This window comes from Pipistrellus kuhlii, unplaced genomic scaffold (genome assembly GCF_014108245.1).
Source record: "Pipistrellus kuhlii isolate mPipKuh1 unplaced genomic scaffold, mPipKuh1.p scaffold_m20_p_31, whole genome shotgun sequence".
In the NCBI taxonomy this organism is placed as follows: domain Eukaryota; kingdom Metazoa; phylum Chordata; class Mammalia; order Chiroptera; family Vespertilionidae; genus Pipistrellus; species Pipistrellus kuhlii.
In genome coordinates this window covers 5,148,386-5,167,255 of record NW_023425531.1, presented here as the reverse complement: position 1 = coordinate 5,167,255, position 18,870 = coordinate 5,148,386, and the positions used below count along the sequence as shown (strand labels likewise).

The 18,870-nt window shown below is 47.3% G+C and overlaps 1 non-coding gene across 1 annotated transcript; it reads right to left on the bottom strand.

Annotated features, from left to right (window-relative positions):
* Positions 1-18,174: 18,174 nt before the first annotated feature.
* On the bottom strand, positions 18,175-18,377 carry LOC118731685. The gene has a single exon (XR_004991939.1). It is a non-coding gene; the product is annotated as a small nucleolar RNA SNORA73 family (small nucleolar RNA).
* Positions 18,378-18,870: the final 493 nt, after the last annotated feature.

Sequence of the window (18,870 nt, the reverse complement as noted above, 5' to 3'; positions counted from 1 at the left end):
CTTTAAACACCCCGCTCCCTTCCCCATGTCAGAACGTACCCTGACACTTGCCTGACAAGCTCCTTCCTCCTTTCTCATCCTCAGCCCAGCGAATAAATGTCAGTTCGGTGATGCTTCTTACCCGACTTACCAGGCAAAAAGCTATTCATCTGTGACGAGCCTCCGTGGGCCCGGCCCAGCGCCAGGGCGTTACCGACGGGCGAGATGGAGCCCAGGCCCCTGGGAGTCCCGGATGGAGCCAGAGCCGCACTTCGGCCGCCCTGGTGGAAGCATTCGCAGGTCTGTGCTCTTCCCGAGGCTGGAGCTGTGTGCCCACCACAGGGCCTCACGCAGGGAGGTGCGGGCAGTGACGTACAGTGGCAGCAGCCTGCAGGGGACCGTGGGCAGCTCACCGGCCTCGAGCCTCGTGCTGAGGGCCGGAGGCTGACGTGGACACGAGCTCGCAGAGGACCTCTCAGGTTGTGGAGCTGAGAAAGAGCAGTGTGCAGTGCTTACCCTCCTGTGACCGCCGGGCTGCAGGACACCGGGAACAGGCCTGGGCCGGCTGCAAGGGCCCCGGGAGCAGGGATGGAGGCAGGGGACTAACACCCGCAGTGCTCAGGTTGGGGTCTGCTGGGCAGGCGTGGGGAGAGGAGGGCCGGAGGCCTGGGCCTCTGCATGGACCAGCAATGTGCGGGGTTTCATTCCTGAGATGGGGCGGCAGGAGGAGCAGGTTTGGGTGGCGAGGCTGATGGTGAGAGGAGGACTTGTGTGATGTGTCTCAGTGGGAGGTGGTCCAGGAAAAACTGGTGGGAATGTGGGACAGGGCGGGGGTTGGGGAGGTGGGTGGGGAGGACAAGTGGGGGAACAGGAAGTGGGGACATAGCCAAGTCCAAGGCCACCGGCAGAGACGAGCAGTCACCCCTGGAGACAGGGCCGGTCACCCCTCAGAGATGTCCTTGTCGTGGGCCTGACCCGTCAATCATTGGAGGAGGAGCATCTCCCCTGGGGACATGGGCCCCTCGGTGCTTCTGGCCTGTGCACCTGCAGGAGGGTGCCTCCACCGCCCGCACACAGCCTCCAGGCAAAGTCTCTGCCGCTGCCGAATGGAAACCACGGGAGGTGCCTGCGCCAGGCTGGCCAGGAGCCCGGGAGCATGGGCAGGGCACTGGCGTGGGGCGTTGGAGAGTTTCATTTGAGAGGTTGAGTTTGGGCTCCTTCCCTGTGGGACTCCACTATTCTCTGCTGCTATCAACTCCATCAGGGTCACAGGTGTGTATGCGCCCGCTGTGAGTCAGGGAACCAGGCCCCGCAGCCTTGCCTCTGCCTCAGGGCTCCCTCTAGAGACAGAGGAGCGCAGGCGGATCAGCACCCAGAGCTGGCAGGAACGGGCTGGGAAGAACTCGGGCAGAAGCAGGGGGCAAGGCAGGGGGCAGGGTGGGCGGTTGCAGTGCGGCTAAGTTGTCTTTGAGGAGGCGGCATTTGAGTTGAGACTTGAGTGCAGGGAAGGAAGCAGCCCTGCCAGCCTCTGAGAAGGAACATTCCAGGCAAAGGGACTGAAATGAGGCGAGCCTGGAGGGACCGCAGAGCACAGTGAGGCCCCAGCGGCCTGGAGGGGAGCGAGGCTGGGACCCCTTGGCAGTGCTGTATGCTGAGTGTGACGGGTAGTCATTGAGGGTGGTGAGTAGAGTGGTGACACCAGTATCAGTTACCTGTGTTGGTACCTGGCTGCCGGCTGAGAACTGCTGACAGGGGGAAGGTGGTAGTGGGCTCTGAGGGGCAGGCTCCTGCTGGGGAGCTATTGGGAGCAGCCGTGGAGGCGGCGAGCAGGTGGATTCAGAATATAGCTCCCCTGTCAGGCCGCGGGACTGCTGTGTGAAGCGCGTGGGTGTGAAGGGAAGAGAGGAGTCAAGGATGAGTTGGCTTTCTCGCCTGAACAACTAGATGGGAAATCTGCAGGAGAAGCACGTTTGGGAATCAAACCAGGTTCCCTTTCGGGAAGCAGCCAGTGGAGACACGCAGGCAATCGTACAGAAGAGCCCGGGCCTCAGCTGGCCGGTGATATTGGAAGATACAGGGCGTGGTGAGGGCACCTCGGGAGGAGCTCTGAGAAGCAAGTCCCGGGGTTTCTGGGGGGAACCCCAGGAGGCAAAGCCAGCAAGGAGACAAAGATGGAGAAGGCGATCAAGCAGGACACGGATGTTCTAGGACCACAGTGCAAGCTGCATATTAAGGAGGCAGTGGCCAATGAAGTCAAATCTAGCTGAGCAGGAGACTCAGAGGATGTGAGAAGACAGAACTGGTGGCAGGGGGAGAAGCTGGGATGAGCCACTGGAGGGGAGTAGCAGAGAAGGACATTAGGAGCAGGTGGTGCTCAAGCAGTGTTCTTGCCGGAAGCCAAGCTGTCTGGACACTTTCTAACACCGGAGCCGCTGTGACATGCTTCACGCTGATGGGATGATCAGTCTGGAGCTCCCGGACAGCTCTTGGAGGCAGAAAGAAATCTGTAAAGTACCAGTAAGATGCTCACAGCTCCAAGTAGCAGAAAAGATCCAAATTGGCACCGAGAAGGCGCTTAGCTCATGAAACAGTAATTCCAGAGGAAGTATAGGGCCTACAGGAGAGGATCCTGCAGCTCAATGACATAATCAAGGTCATACATTCTTACTGTCTCCTCTCCGCTCCCACGGTTTAGCTTCCAGAGGGAGCCACGCCTCTCCAGTGACCGCCACAGCCTCTCCTGTGATCACCACAGCCTATCCCATCAGTCTGAGGGGTCATGCGTTGCAGTCACTGTGGGAATGTTAAATTGGGTGACTGAGATTCCACTCCTGGAGCAGCAGATGAGTTAGCTTCCCAAGGCTCCCATGATTCCTGAGGAAAAGGTGGCCTGTGGGACAGAATCTGCTGGGAAGCAGGAGGGAGGATATGCTGTGTGAGTGCGGGGCAAACAAACACCAAGCCACCTACAGGCATCGAGGGCACACAGACATGAGTGCTGCTGGAGGAGGTGGATCTCAGGAGGGTCTGTAGCTGTGGAGGAAAGTAGATGGAGATAGATGAAACTCCTGATCCTCAGCCCCGTTTTATAGATCTTTGAAATGCGGGGACTGATAACTTCTGTATCTTGTGAGGCATAAATGGATGGATTTGGGAATGTTCCATCTTCTGTTCTCTCTCTCTTTTTTTTATTTTTATTTTTAAATATATTTTATTGATTTTTTACATAGAGGAAGGGAGAGATAGAGAGAGCTGGAAACGTCGATGAGAGAGAAACATCGACCAGCTGCCTCTTGCACATCCCCCACCGGGAATGCGCCTGCAACCAATGTACATGCCTTGATCGGAATCGAACCTGGGACTTTTCAGTCCGCAGACCAATGCTCTACCACTGAGCCAAACCAGCTTCGGCCATCTTCTGTTCTCTTTTAAGTGCCCTGGCCAGTGTGGTTGGAGCTTTGTTCCGTACACCTAAAGGTGGCAGGTTTGGTTCCTGGTCAGGGCACATACCCAGGTTGCAGTTTTCATCCCTGCTCGGGTGTGGGACCTGAAGTAGGTAATCAATTGGTGTTTCTATCTCACATCAATATTTATCTTCCTCTCTCTACAAACCAATGAAAGACATGTCCGTGGGTGAGGATTTAAAAAGGAGGCTTACGAAGGTGTTTGGCCTCGTCACTGGCAGTTACTTGAGTTCAAGGAGGTTGGGATGTGGGCCCTTGTTGCTCCATAGCCTTCCTGTTGTGGGTACTGGAGAGGCCACATCCTCTGACCTTGGATGCCCAGCAAAGCAGGAGACTGTTCAAGTAGGGGCAGGCAAGCATGAGAACCTATCGCTGATTAAACATCACAGCCAGAGACATGATCAGATCCCATCAGACAAGGCAGAACCCAGGCTGAGTATAAGATTAGTCCAAAATAATCCAGGTTAGGCCTACAGAGGCCAGAGGAATCCCCAAGGCCATGTATCTTCTTCCAGTCTTTTAAAATATACAATGAGTGGCCAGATTATTGTGATCTCTGAACACATGATAATCTGGCCACTCAGTGTATATCCTATATAATAAAAGGCTAATATGCAAATTGTCCCCTTAACCAGGAGTTTGACCAGCAGGCAGGCAGGCCAACTACCCATGTCCCTTCTCCCTGACCAGGCTGTCCATACCCTACCCATGCACAAATTCATGCACCAGGCCTTTAATATCTATATTAGAGGCACAGTGCATGAATATTTATATACACTGAGTGGCAGGATTATTATGCATTCAGAGATCATAATAATCTGGCCACTCAGTGTACATTTTTATTGATTTTTTTTTGAGAGAGAGAAGAAAGGAAAGGAAGAGAGAGAGAAACATTCATGTGAGAAAGAAACATTGATTAGTTGCCTCCTGAATCCACCCCTATTGGGAATTGAGCCACAACCCAGACATATGTCCTGACCGGGACTCGAACCCTCAACCTTTTGGTGCATGGAACAATGTCCAACCACCAGGCCTATCTTTCAGTCTTAATAAACAGCTCGATGAACCCAAAGTCTGGCACAAACAGTGTGTAGCAGAACTGCTCCTCATGAGAGGAAGGCCACTCACAGCCAAAGCAGGCCAGTGGGAAGAGCAAAGTTTTGAAGATAGACCCAGGCTTGGATTCTGGGTCCATCACTCACTAACCACGTGACGATGCTCAAGTGCCATGACAGTTCTCAACTATAGTCTCCTCTCCTGTGAAGGTCACTAAGTCAAATGTTGTGTCCGGGTGTTGGGAGGTAAATGAGACAGTGTGGGTAAAGCTTCCACCAAGTGCTGAGCTGCAGTAAGTACTTGATACACCAGCTGCTGCTATGGGAGGACAGCTGGTTCTTGGAGCCCTAAACACACTGCCCATCTCCTCCGCAGGCTGTGCAGACTCCCGTCGGCTGGAGGAGCGGCCTGGTGTGGTTTCCTGGCGCTGCTGGTGACCCCTGGCAGATCCCTGTGCCTCGTGGGATGTTGAGGAGAAGGGGGATTTCCCAAACACAGAGACAGCCAATCACTGCACTTAAAAGAAGGGCTGAGATGACAGGAACAACCACCCCCTTAGCCAAACTGCCACATTGTGAGGCAGATAAAAACAGAACACAAAAATGGCCAAGGAAAGCTGCCTTCTTTGCGCCCCTTGTCAGAGGCAGTGGGTGGCTGCACAGTCTGCCCAGCCTTCCAGGCTTCGTTCCTCCTCCAGATGTGCTCACGCCAGACCCTTCAGTTGCTCACCTTTGCAGGCAGGAGCAAGTCTGAAACCCTTCACCGGGCACTGAAATTGCTTCATGGTCTAGAATCCCACTTATCTTTCCAGTGTCTTCTCTTGACATTTAAGCTTTGTTCACTGGGCGTTCTTTCATGTAGTCTATTGAGCCATGCTCCCTGGTGCCTCTGGAACTTCGCACTTGGCGTTTCTTCAGCCTGAGCTGCGTTTGCATAAAACCCCCATCTGGCATCCCCACCCCCGGCCTGATTCCCTCTTCCTAAGCCAGCTCCTGGTTGCACTTCAGATCTTAGCTTACTGACATGTCCTTGGGGAGGGCTTACCTGACCTTCCAGACTACTGTTATATGTTCCTCTGGCATCTTGAAGTTCCTCTGAGCACCTGTCCAATTGGGGTAATTATTCTCTCTCTCCGTCTCTCTCTTTCATCTATAAAATCCATGAGCATTGTGTTTCTGGAAAAAAGGAACACTATGCCAGAAAACTTAAAAAACAAACAAACAAACAAACAAAAACAATGACCAAGGATTGTTGCCTTTAATCTATTTATACACCTTCCATCCTTCCACCCAACTACTCATCCTTCCACCAACTACTCATCCTTCCATCAAACTACTCATCCATCCATCCCTCCATCCACCCACTCTATCCAGTAGGCCATTCAAAATGACAAACATTTCTGAAGAATTACATGTGTCAGGCCATGGTAAGCATCACGGGGGTTAATTTACACAGTCACTAATTCTGATACTCTTATTATAGGAGCCTAGAGGCCTAGTGCATGGAATTCTGTGTGGGTAGGGTCCCCATGCCTAGCCTGCAATCAGGGCCATCTTCTGTCCACTGGCCAGTTCTCAGTCCCTCCCTGCCACCACCCACCCGGTTCCCGTGGTTCCCTGTTTGCCACGCCGCGGTCAGAGCCTGTGGGCTGGGGGAGGGACCGAGAGGTGGTCAATGCACCTCATAGCAACTGGTCGAGCAGTTGTTAAGCTATTATGGTTGCTGGGTCATTGTTATATATAATGAAATTATTTGCCACCACAGGACAAGTGGGCAAATACCTATTTGAAGGAGAATACTGAGGTGTTAAAAATGTGTTTTCAATGAGCCTTAGGGGGCAGGATGGGGCACACAGCCAGGTGGGTGGTTACATGGACCCTGAAGGTTTAGTTGGGGAGAAGCCGCTGCTGACGGAGGGGAGGCAGCCTGATCCACGTGAAAGCTGGTGGGGGTGGGGCTTCCACAATACACTACCGTGGGCGGGCCAGCCAACTTCGGGGCTGGGCGAGGGCCCTCGCTCCTGACCTTGCCCAGGGCACTGCGGGCAGGGAATAAGGCTGCCGCAGGCCCAGCCCCCACATTTCTGTCTTTGTTTCCTTAATTAAGGCTTAAGCTCAAACCATTTTGGAGCCCCAATCTTCACCATGGACCTCACCTGCCATGTGAGGTGGGCCTGCTTCCAGAAAAGTGACTCCCTAGTCTCTAATCACATGACCTGCAGCATCACCTCCGGTCTCCTTGCTACCTAGGTGACCCCTAGAACTTTCTGGAATGAGCTTCAATTCCCCCCTAGCCCTGGTCTTAGCTTGTTTTTTTTTTGTTTTTTTGTTTGTTTGTTTTTTCAGATCGTGAGCTCAAGTGGTTGCAAATGTTTAAAAAAATGCCTTAATTCTCTGAATAGTTCTGCCTGATGGGTAGTTCAGAGGATTAGATGCTGTGCTGTTACAGAGCATCCAGGCTGCAGAGCCACAGAGCCGAGAGCCTCGCCCCGACCCAGCGCTTCCCAGGCCCTGCAGCGAACTCACGGGGACTCCGGCTAAGCTCCTTAATGCCTCCGGCTCTGCCTTCCCATTTGAAGTCCCCCTGAAGGCCCTTTATATAACCTGCCTTGTTTTCTAGAGGATTAACTCCCAAAGTATGGAGAAGGCATATCAATGCACTCACAGCAATAAGTAACTACAGAGCAACAACCGAATTGACTGAAGCAAAAAGAGGATTTTTTGTTCTGTTTTCTTCACTCAAATTAGCGTTCCTGTCCTCTCCGGCTCCCTTTCCTCTCCTTGGCTCCTTCCCCAGGCCCTGGGAGCTTGAGGGTTCGATCCCCCAGCCCAGTATCCAGAGCTGGAAGAAAGTGCCTTCTCTTATTTTGAAATTTTAAATATTTTCATTGTTCCCAGTTTTACTGAACTCAACTGACGTGTAGACAGTGACTTTCCCCCCAGTCATCGTCAACACCCTGGGACTCGCTTTTCCAGGGCTGCCTGGCCACATGCCCTCCGGACCCGCCAGGCCCCAGGATGAGGGGCCAGGTCACCTCCTGATCCCCAAGGTTGGTGACGGGAGTCGGTGCTGTTGGACTGGACAATGGCAGGAGGATTGGGAAGAAGGAGGCCGCCTCTGCGGACCCATCCTCATGCCATTCCTGCATGATGTTTTTTCAGTTTCCTTCTTCCCAGAACATCTTCCTGCCGGTCCCCTCGCCCAGCGACTCCTCCCCTGCCGGGTTGGGGAGGTGCCTGGTCACTGCAGGAGGAGTCCCCCCTCTCCCTCGGCTCCCCACCCCGCCCCCACCACTCGGGGCGATGATGTAAAGAGACGCTGTGTCTGTGTCCCCTCCGCTGAATGTGAGCCTGGGGGACAGTGACGGTGAGATTTATCTTCGCAGCGCCGGCCCGGAGCCCTGGCGGTGCTCATGGCACTTAATAAATGCTGCTTGCATTAAAGCGATTCGATCAAACTGCAATTCATCTCCGCCTCGCCAGTGTCCCCGGTCGCACATCACTGCCCGGTGTCCCGGAGGGTGGCGGGAAGATCAATGCCACCCCATTGCCATTCGCGGGGAGGGCAGCCAGCTGCCCGGCCAGCTGTGGGCAGAGTGCTGTTTGGAGGAGAGCTGGCAGCACCGGCCAGGCTGGGCGGAGACGGAGAGTCACGCTCAGGGTCCCAGAGGGGAGCGGGGTCCTGGGCAGAGGCAGGACAACAGCTGCAAGGCTCCTGATTTGCATGAATTAGCCGGTGAACGATGATGGGGCCGCGGCAGCAACCCCTTCTTGGTGAATGGACATCTCATTTATAAAAATATCGATTCCACTTCTCGGGGCATAATTGATTAATTATATTTTGGGAGAGAAAAATCGTTTCCTGCTCTCCGCAGGGTCTGCTGCAGCTCATCGCACAGCGCCTGGTTCCCCCACAGGGGGAGCTTATTTGTCAGGACCGCAGCGTCTCCCTCCCTGGGACCGGTCGCCAGGGCCATGGGAACATGGGTGGAATCTGTGCAGACTTCTCGGGACGCTGGTGAAAAGACATGGTCTGAGCGGAGGATGTCAGAGACACAGGCCCGGGATGCAGAGCACGTTAGAAACCTTCTAACTCAGAGGCCCCTGACTTTCAAACCTCACGGCCCAGTCATTGCATGCGAGAGGCAGATGGGCAGGCCGGGGGAAACCCCAGAGGCCTGGAAACCCTGCTTCCGGGCCTGCTCTCGGTGGAAAATTGGAACAATAAAGGACGGAGAAGAATAATGGGTTTCCAGTATTTAGTCACATTAAGAAAATTACCATTACTCGTTGAAAGTATGTATCTTTAATAACTTATTGTATTAGGGTTATTCTTTACATATACTTCATAGGCTGCTCAGCCCCCCCCCCCCCCCAAACTGATGATTTTTTTCATTGCGATTGCCTTTGACAGGCATGATTTTTAATGGGTGAGTAGTATTTTTCTTGTATTTGTGTAATAATGTCTGCTTCCCCGTTGTTGGGCATTTAGAGTGCCTTTAGTTTTTTGTTTTGCTGTTAGAAATAAGAATGCAATTAGCATCATGCCGTAGAAATCTTCCCGTGTACCTAGAATACTTCCCAGGCCGTATTTCCTTGAGGGGCCTGGCCAGCGCAAAGGCTGTTCACACCATCAGGATTTTGATATCTGCTCAAAAACGGTCTTCCAGAAAATATAGATTGATCTATGCTTCCACTAGTACTGATTGTCTGTACTCTTGCCAAGGCAAGGTATTAGTATCATTTGTAAAAAGAAGTTGTCAAATTTGATAGCCAAAGAAAAGTGTCTCCTTTTCTTTGCTTCTTTTTATAAATAGCTTTATTGAGATAGAGGCCCAGTGCATGAAAATTTGTGAAATTTGTGTATTTGGTGGGGACGGGGGTCCTTCAGCCCAACCTGCACCCTCTTGCAGTTAGGGAGCCCTCGGGGGATGACTGACTGGCAGCTTAGGACTGCTCCCCGCAGTCTGGCCTCCCTCTGTGGGAGACAACCAGAAGGCTGATCAGGGGATGGCACCAGCTGGTGAGCAGCCGGCCCTGCCCCCCATCGCCCCACCACCACAGGTCACCACCGTCCCCTGATCACCATCCTCTCCCTCTGGCTGCTGGCACCCACTTTAGCTGGCCTGGCCCTGCCCACTCGCCAGTCTGCCCCCTGCTGATCAGTAGTTCCACTATTGATCTGAATACTAGGCTTTTATTCTATAGGATAGTTCACCCATTTAATATGTACAACTCACTGCTTTTAGTACATTCACAAGGTGGTGAGCCGTTACTGTTATTTAGTTTTAGAACATTTCCACCCCTCAGAAGAAACCCTGTGCCCTGTAGAGTCACTCCTCATCTCCTGCTCTTCGCTCCAGACATGCACTAATCCATTTTCTGTGTCTGCATTCGCCTACCCTGAACATTTCATATACATTCCATTTCCTGTATGTTCTGGAATCATTCAACATGTCGTCTTTTGAGCATGGACAGTTTTCTTTTCTTTTTTGCTTACCCTAATGTTTTCCAGGTCCATCCACATTGTAGCCTGTGCCAGGACCGCGTTCTCTGTTTCTGGCTGAGTGGCACTGTGCTGTGTGAACAGACCACATCTGGTTACCCATCGTCAGCTAATGGGCTGCTTCCACTTTCTGGCAGTTATGAATAATGCTGCGATGAACGTTTGTATGCCAGTTTTTCTGTGGATGTATGTTTTCACTTCCCTTGAATAATACTTATGAGCAGAATTGCCGGGTCATCTGGTAACTGTATGGGTTTGATATCTGGAGAACTAGATGTTTTCCAAAGCGGCTGCACTATTTTCATTCTTTCTAGCAATGAGCTAGGGATCCTGTTTCTCCACACCCACACCGACACTCACTGTCTTTTTTACTTAGTCATCCTAGTGGGTGTGGGGTGGGATTGCATGTGGTTTTGATGGCTCACGACATAAAAACATCTTTTCATGTGCTTGTTGGCCATTTGCATATCTTCTTTGGAGAATGTCTATTCCATGTTTTGCACATTTTAATTTTTATTATTTTAAAATATATCTTATTTATTTTTTTTACAGAGAGGAAGAGAGAGGGATAGAGAGTTAGAAACATTGATGAGAGAGAATCATGGATCAGCTGCCTCTTGCACACCCCCTACTGGGGATATGCCAGCAACCAAGGTATATGCCCTTGACCGAATTGAACCTGGGACTTTTCAGTCCGCAGTGTTTTGCCCATTTTTAAACTGGGTTAGTTGTCTTTTTAATTTTGAGTTGTAAGAGTTCTTGACATGTTTTAGATAGACATTTCTTATCAGATTTATAATTTGTAAATATTTTTCTCAAGCTGTGAATTGTCTGTTCACTTTGTAAATGACACTCTTTGCAGCGCCAAGTTTTAAATGGTCACTAAGCCTGATTTATGTAGTTTTTTTTTTTTTTTGTCTCCTGTGCTTTTGGTGTCATAGTGAAGAAACCATTGGCTAACCCGGGTCAGGAAAATTTATGCCTCTGTTTCCTTCTAGGAATTTAATAGGTTCGGGTTTTCCATTTAGGTCTCTGCATTAAAAAAACAGGGCCGAGGCTGCACATTCAGATGTTTTCTTTTGTGAATTTTCTGCTTATCTGTTCACTTTCCCATTAGGCTGGCTTCTATCGTATTGATTTTATGAGTCATTTATATATTGAATGTTAGCGCTTTGTCTTATTTGTTGCAATTTTATTTTATGGTCTGTCGTTTGCCTATCAATTTCGCTTGCTGTGCAAAATTACTCTTTGTAACCAGTTAATGAGCAAGGAGACCTGATTCCTTGCTATAGGGATATATGTATGTATATATAGGGTGCCCCCCCCAAAAGTATACACATTCTTTGAATAATTATAAAGGAAATGTTTATTAAAATACATTCTATTTTGAAAATGGAGCTCTCCGCTTTTACAGTTACAGCTATAGTGTGTATAGGTTTTGGGGCATCCTGTGCACACAAAGGCTTTCCTTCTTAGGCCACAGCTGTGCTCGGCTTGTGACTGCAGAGCAGTGGTGGCCATCCCATAGTCTCCTTGCCAACGGGCAAAGACGGGCGATCTTGGATGAGAAGCAGCTGAGAAAGCCTAGGGATTTGGAGTCACGGTCAGGAACACTGACTTTGTCTGAAGGCCTACTTTGGTTCAGATTCTAATTCCTGAGTTCACTAGCTGCATGACTTTGGGTGAAATATTGACCTGTTTGAGTTTATTTTCCTCAGTTATAAATTTGGGACGATTATTCCTTATTACAAGGTCACTGTGAAGAGTCCCAAAGGGAGTAATATTGGTGCTGACAAGATGACCAATTACCAACATTCTCACTGGGAACATCTGGAAGCACTGCATATAGTGAGTTGTGCTTAAAAGAATAAAAATATGTATTTTTATGTAAATATATGTATATATTTTATTGATTTCAGAAAGGAAGACAGTGGGAGAGAGAGAAACATCAATGATGAGAGAGAATCACTGACCAGCTGCCTCCTGCATGCCCCCACTGGGGACTGAATCCATAACCTTGGACTTGAACCACTGACCTCCTGGTTCATAGGTCGATGCTCAACCATTGAGCCACACTGGCTGGGTATGAGTTGTACTTTTAAATGCATAGATGAAGTTGCGAAAAAGAAAGGAGATCCTTAACTGACTGCAAACTAGGAGAATAAACATGTAAGCAGGCAGTGTGGCCATCATAGGTGGGATGTCAAACTTCACAACTCAGGGAAGTAGGCTTTAAGTTCCAGCGAGGACAAGAGACAGGCTTTTAGCTATAGGATGTGGAGTCCTAGAACTGAGACCCACCCACAGACAGAGAGAACCCTTCGGATTGTCGTATTCTCTGAGAAGGAGTCGCCCTGAGAAGCGTCCGCCCCTGGGAAGGGGAGGCACAGGACAGACGTCTGTGGTCTCTGTGGGAGTCCGGGAGGACCGCCCTGTGCATCTTCATGGCCACGCCCGTTCCTCACGGCATGTGAGAGTCAGGTTTGTGGTGAGCACACCCAAGATGAGAAAATGAAACAGATTTTTTTTTTTTCTGGAAATTTTTACAGACTATACAAGAAAAGGGAACATTTCTTGCTCATTTTTGAGACAAAACATTAACATCAAAAGCTAACAAGGAGAGTCAGAGGTAGATTTCAGGCCAATCTCACTGATGAATATAGAAGGAAAAAGCTCAAAGTTTTATCAAAAAAGAATTCAGCAATTCATTTAAGAGATAACACGTCATGTCTGATTTGGTGTATTCCAGACACTTGAGTTTGGATCATTCTAGAAAGTCGATTAATGTAATTCACCTCATTAACAGATTAAAGGAGAAATAGCCTGTAATAATTTCAATATATGTATGAAAAGCTGATAACGTTCCTTATTAAATAAGAATAGAAGGGAATTTCCCTTAGACTGATGTGGGAATCCTGTAGGAAACACTGCACTTGGTAGAAAGCTGAAGACAGCGTTTCCTCTATAGGGGTGTCGAACTCAATCAGAGAAGGGGCCAAAATCTAAAATCCAGCCTAAATCGCGGGCCGAATGGTTTACTGAACAGTCATAAACTGTCATTGTGATGGAAACGCAGCGGAGTGCAGTGATGACAGCGCGGTGCGGGCCACATTGCAAGGCCTGGCGGGACGGATTTGGCCTGCGGGCCTTGTGTTTGACACATGTGCTCTAAGACAAGGCACAGGAATTTGATGTCTGTTGTTACCAGTTCCTTTCAGCTTTGGACTGACAGTCCTAGCCAGCACAGCAATGAGAGGGAGGAAATGGATAGAAAAACCTCTCTATATTCCTGGATGACATGGTTATTTATATAGAAAACACAAAAGAGCCTATAGATAAATTGTTAGAGAATTTAACACAATTCTTGCACAATAAGAGAATTTAGCACAATTCTTGCACAAAAATTTAATGTACAAAAATAAATTGCATTTGTAGTTTTCAATCATCAGTAGGCAGAAAGTGTTATATGTACCATTTGTAAATATGTACCATTTATAATACACATATAAAGACATCTAAATGTGTAAAAAACATTTGAGGAGAAAATGATACAATGTAATTAAAAGAAGTTAAAGGAGACATACAGGACCATTTTAGGCTCCCGGGAAAGAAGGCTCAGTTTTCCAATGCTGCCAGTTATGCCCAAGTTGATTTAGGGTCCAGGCTTTTCTCATTAGGATGTATTTGTTTTTTTGTGTGTGGAATTCCCTGCTGATACTAAATTTTGTGGGAGAGTAAAGGGCTAAAAATAAGATGCCCATAAAGAAATAAAATGAAGAGAAACTTGCCTTACCTCACATTAAGAATTAATATAAAGCTACACTAATTAAGGCATAGAAATGGGCGTTTGTACCCCTGCAGCAAACTATACACAAAGGTAAATTTCAGGTGGATTAAGGACTTAAATGTGAAAGCAAAGCATACAATCTTTTGGAAGACAATATTGGCGAATATATTTGACTATGCCTAAGGGAACAATTTTTTTTAAAACAGTGTACAAGAAATATAGATCATAAAGGGGAAAAAAGAATAAATTGACTACATAAAAAATCATGTTAGAAAAAGAGAGTTAAAATATAAGCCACATGGAGGAGAAGATATTTGCAACAATAGAATTGATGCAAGGTTAGTAGCCAGCAAAGCAGAGAACTTCTCCAAGTCACTACAGATCAGAAAAAGTCCAGGTGAAAATGGATGGGCCCCTTGTAAAGGCTGTCATGGAAGTGGGAGGATCAATGTCATGAAACACACAAAAACTTGGTAAACATCACTAATATTCTGGGAAATAAAGGTGAAAACAACCACGAGATTTTATGGGACACTTTCAGTTGTTGGTGAGGCTGTGCCATGATGGCCAATCTGCACTTCTGGGGAGTGGGCACTGGGTACCCTCCAGAGACACTGTCTTCTCTTGGTACCCCTCTGGTGAGGAATCAGACCCGTGGCCTGGAGAGATGCTGGCACACGTGCGGCGTGAGGTAGAAACAGACCCGGCAGCTCTGTGCCACAGCTGAGAGGCTGGCAAGCTTGTCGGCTTTGGAATGGGAAAACACACTTTGGTCCATTCAATGGGATTCGGAAGAGCAGTGGAAATGAACGGCAGCAAATGCAACGAAGAGGGTGAGTCTCAGAAACACAGCGACTGAGTGATAAAGGCAAATGGTCCATGCATGATTCACGATGACACTACTCAAAGTCCAAAACGTGTGAAAAATTAAACAACACATTGTTATGGGTGCAAAGAGGGCAAAATTATGCTAAAACCCGAGTGGAGTGGTAAGCAGGAGGGGTGGTGAGTGTGATGGAGAGGGACCCACGGAGGTCGGGAGGAAGCTAGGGCAGCTTCGAAGATTCTGGCGGTGTTCTGGTTCTGACAGCGAGTGCTGGGAACACGGGCATTGCCTTCCCCGTAAATTATAATAAATATTCACATGGATATGCTAGGGCTTGGCCGGCCATAAAGTCTCCTTGGCAACTACTCACCTCTGTCTGCTGTTGTAGCCTGAAAGCAGTCACAGTCACTATGGAAATGAGTGAATATGTCTGTGTTCCAATAAAACTTTATTCACAAAAGCAAGTGGCAATAGGATTGGAGCTCAGGCTTAGTTTGCTGAACCCTATTTCCTAGCATCAATTAAAAAATGAACTAATAAAAAGAAATCTTGTGTATCTCTATTAATAAAATGCAAAATATTTCTAAAGAGAAATGTATTGATGATAAAAGGGTTGACACAGATGCTAACAGGAGTGATCTATCAGGAAGGTTTTCTCTTCTGGACTTGCATAGTTTAAATAGATTCAAAACATTAAAGTGGGTGTTGACAGAATACAAGGTTCTATATGCAGACCCACAATCAGAACAGGAGAATTCACACACCTCTGCAAGTGGGTGAAACGGGCAAGGAATTGTGAGGCTGTGGGCAAGTTGAATAACAGCGCTAGCAAATTCTGAGCTATACAGGATTTTGAAGGTGACATTTAGAGAATATAAAAACTATTGTCTTCAACTCATGGAATATTTATACAAACTAACTATGGTCCAGTGACACAGAAACTATAGATCAACATCAATAAACACTATGTCCTTTAACCAAATTACCATAGACGTAGATATTAAGAAAAAAAATTATGTATTTTAGAATTTAACAATACATGAGTAGATACTTCATGTATCAAAGAAAAAACTAGAAAATATGTGTAGCTGAAGGACAAATAAAACCTTTCATATCAAAACTCATGAGATACAGCTAAGCAGGGATCAAATGATGCCTCAAATTTATTTCTTAGAAAACAAGACCCTAAAACCTAAGTATGCTTCTCACCAAACATTTAAGAAACAATGTCCACTTAATCCAAAAAAGAGAAAAGACAGTCCCTTTTGCGAGGCAAGTATAGAGTCCTGAAATCAGAATCATGTAAGAACAGTGCAGTGAAGGAAAATAGTGCTCCCATTATACCTGAGCACAACCTTACATGAAACATCAGTGAGCAGACCCAGGGACTTGTATTAAACACGGCGGCACAGGAACACGACCAGTTGCAGACCTGGTTAATACAGCTCACAGCAGTAAGGGTTATAGACAGAAAGCCAGGGACCTCCCCATTCAATTCAGCAAAGGGTACTTAATAAAATTAAAAAATATTCACGATTAAAAAGAACTTTTCACAAGTGAGAACAGAAGCAAGTTCCTGAGCTTGATAAATAAGAAGACTCAGACCCTTGGGTTGGGCGAGGAAATCGCGGCTGTACTTCCTCTCCGTCTGTGCTTCTGTGAAAGAGGGGAAGCACTTTTGTCGCTTCACCTGGAGCTTGCTGAGACTCCCACCGTTCAGTGAACAAGTTCAATCTTGTTATTAGGACAACACACCATTAAGCAGAGGCGGTTGGTTAGTAGTGTAGGCATGTTGGGGTATAGCTTATATTTCAGGGCATGGCATGGGGTCTGATGACAGGTGACTTGATAGATTCCCTTGTGAGACTAGGCCCACATGGGCTTTGCAGTAACAGGAAAGAGAAGAGCATTATTTGTTTGCTGTTCCCCACCCGTGGGAGGACACTGAGCCGATGACTACGTTAATATTCTTGCCATCTCACTTTTGAAGTAGCTTCATGATGTGGGAATAACATCCACTTTTATTTTTATCCTCCTGCAACTCTTTGGGGATTGAAGAAAGTTTCCTTTTTCTTCCTGGAGTTTATTGCAATCATGGTTAAAAGGGATATTGGTTGCAAAGTTAAGCACAGGAAATCCCTTAGCTTGCATGGAGGGAGGGGAGTAGACCTGACGTACTTAAAATAACCCAACAGGAAAAATGGGAGCAGAAGGCATTTTAACAACAAGAGTATCCAAACTTCCTAAAGTTTCCTCCTGCCCTCTTTACTACTACTACTACTATTATTTTTTTTTACTTTGTGGTAAGAACACAGCATAAGTAAACCCTCTTAGCAAATTTTAAATATAAACACAGTATTTTCAGCTAAGTGCTGATGGTTTTATGGGTGCACACTTATCCACAAACTCACTGAATGGTTTGCATTACATATGGGCAAGTTTTTACATGCCAGTTATACCTCAATAAAGTGATTTTAAGAAGAGAAAAGTATGAGATATAAGATGTATTATCCCAAAGCATCATCTACCAAAATCTAAGAGCAAACAAACATACATCAAGGTGAAATTTAAGCAACATTTTTCTTTAGAGTTAGCAACAAGGCAAGTACCCCTCTATTTCTCCTGCCCCCAGACAGCACCTACTCTTCCCGTTTTTGATTTGAGTGCTAATGAAATGATACAATCCCTGTCCTTTTCATCTGCCTTCTTTTACTCAATGCAATGACTTTGTGATTTATCCACATTGTATCATATATCAGTAGTTCACTCTTTTTTATTGCTGAGAAGTATTCCGTTGATTGAATACACCACAGGCTGTTTATCCTTTCATCACCGATGAACACTTTGGACTTCTGTGTGTGAGTCCTTGTGTAAACACAGGCTTTCATTTCTCCTCCATTCCTGGGAGAGGAAAGCGGGAGCACATTAGGTGTCATGTTGAGCTCTTTAGGCACTGACAAATCATTCTCCAAAGTGCTTGTGGCCATTTCAACCGGCACATCCTCAGTAGAGCCTGAGATTTCCAGTTGTGCCATATCCTTGCCAACATGCGAGTGGTCAACTTTTAAAATTTTAGACTTTCTGATTGGTGCACAGTGATATCTCACTGGGGCTCCATTTTGAGTTTCCCTGATGGCTAACAGTGGTGAGCTCCTTCTCATGCTTATTTGCCATTCATGGATCCTGCACTTAAAAGCAACCTGTTCAAGCCTTTTGTCCAATTTTGCTTTTTGTTTGTTTTCTTATCATATACTAGAGGCCCAGTGCATGAAATTCATGCACGGATAGGGTCCTTAGGCATGGTTGGCAATCAGGGCTAACTGGGGTCTTCTGGCTGCCAGCTGGAGCCTCTCTTCATTCCATGCCATTCCCTGGTGGTCAGCATACATGATAGAGAGCAATAGAACTCCTATTGTCCCAATCAAACTCCTGCAGGGACACTTTGCATATTAGCTATATATATATTATATATATGGCTAATATATATATTACATGTAAGTCTCTTTTAAAAAAATCAAGCATGTGATTTTTTTTTTTTTTTTTTTTTTTTTTTTACTAGATGTTTCCTGCATGGTTTGCCTCCTCAGTCATGGTCCAAGGACTCTGAGAAGTCGTAGGAATATGCAGGCGCAGACACAAGGCCCGGCTTTCTCTCCAACGGCGTGGAAAGGGACTGTACGTCACGGGGCAGAGCCCTATGCTCCCCTACGCCACCTGGACAGAGCCCGGGGAGAGTGACCTCCCGGGGTGTCCACGTTGGGCAAGCATGTGATTTACAAATATTTCTCTGCATCTTGTCTTTTGTCCTTTTTTAACAGTCATTTTAAACAATTTTATTGAGGTATCCTATATAATAAAAGCTTAATATGCAAATTGTCCTCTTGACCAGGAGTTTGACCGGGAGTTTGACTGGGAGTTTGACCTGGGGGCGGGGCCAGATAGCCAACCACAGGAAGGAAGGTCCTGGCTGGTGGCAGTCAGCTGCAGGGGAGAAGGGAGATCCTAGCTGGCACCTGGCAGCCACTAGGGACCCCATCCATGCATGAATTTCGTGCACTGTGCCTCTAGTAATTTATATATCATGAAATTCACCTATTCTGAGTAAAAGAACTGAATTATCTATACTAATAAAAGGGTGATCCTATATAATAAAAGCCTAATATGCAAATTGACTGATTGGTGGAATGACCAGCAGAACAACCGGTTGCTATGGCATGCACTGACCACCAGGGGCAGATGCTTAACACAGGCAC